This window comes from Pteropus vampyrus, unplaced genomic scaffold (genome assembly GCF_000151845.1).
Source record: "Pteropus vampyrus isolate Shadow unplaced genomic scaffold, Pvam_2.0 Scaffold221, whole genome shotgun sequence".
Classification (NCBI taxonomy): Eukaryota; Metazoa; Chordata; class Mammalia; order Chiroptera; family Pteropodidae; genus Pteropus; species Pteropus vampyrus.
Window position 1 is genome coordinate 1,590,517 of NW_011889002.1, and position 1,000 is coordinate 1,591,516.

Sequence of the window (1,000 nt, forward strand, 5' to 3'; positions counted from 1 at the left end):
TGCCCAAGTTAATCCAAAGAAGGGGAAGATAGAAGAACCTAGGCATAGGGAAAGAGAAACTTATCCGGGGGACCACTGGGAAGTCGATTTCACTGAGGTAACCCCAACTGTGGGGGGCTACAAATATTTACTTGTTTTTATAGACACCTTTTCAGGATGAGTAGAGGCCTTCCCCACCAGGGAAGAGACTGCCTTAGTAGTTACTAAGAAACTACTACAAGAAATTCTCCCTCAATTTGGTCTCCCCGGAACTTTAGGGTCAGATGACGGGCCAGCCTTCGTAGCAAAGGTAACACAGCAATTGGCTAGCTATTTAAATTTGCGATGGAAACTTCACTGCGCCTACTGGCCCCAAAGTTCGGGCCAAGTAAAGCGAATGAATCGGACCCTAAAAAAGATATTAGTCAAGTTAGGATTAGAAACTGGTGGGACCCAGGTAGAACTTCTCCCCTTTGCTCTTCTCTGAGCCAGGTGTACTCCATATATTAATGGATTCACCCCATTTTCTTTGGAAAACCCCCACCTTTAGTACCTAGGATAGAAGATGAGAAAAGGCAGAACTATGTAACTTTGTCTTACTTAAGTCTTTACAGGTCCTTCAAAGTGAACAGAAGGAGATTTAGTCCCAGGTTCGTGCTGCCCACTCAGCCCCGGGGACAGAATTCCCCATCGGTTTCAGCCTGGGAACTCTGTGTGGATCCGGAAGTTCACTTCCAAGGGACTAGAACCCAAATGGAAAGGACCCTTCGCTGTCTACCTGATGACATCCACTGCAGTTAAAGTAGACGGCATCCCATCATGGATCCATCACTCCCACGTGAAGGCAGCACGAGAGTGGACAGCTCAGGAAGATGGGCCCTTAAGACTAAGACTCAAGCATACATAAGTCTAACCCTGTGTTTCTTCCTTTTTTCCTCTTTAGCCCAGGCATTCGACCAGCCACAACCAAAACCAGAAGGAGCATTAATAACTTTGCTGATGACAATACACAAAGTCTTAA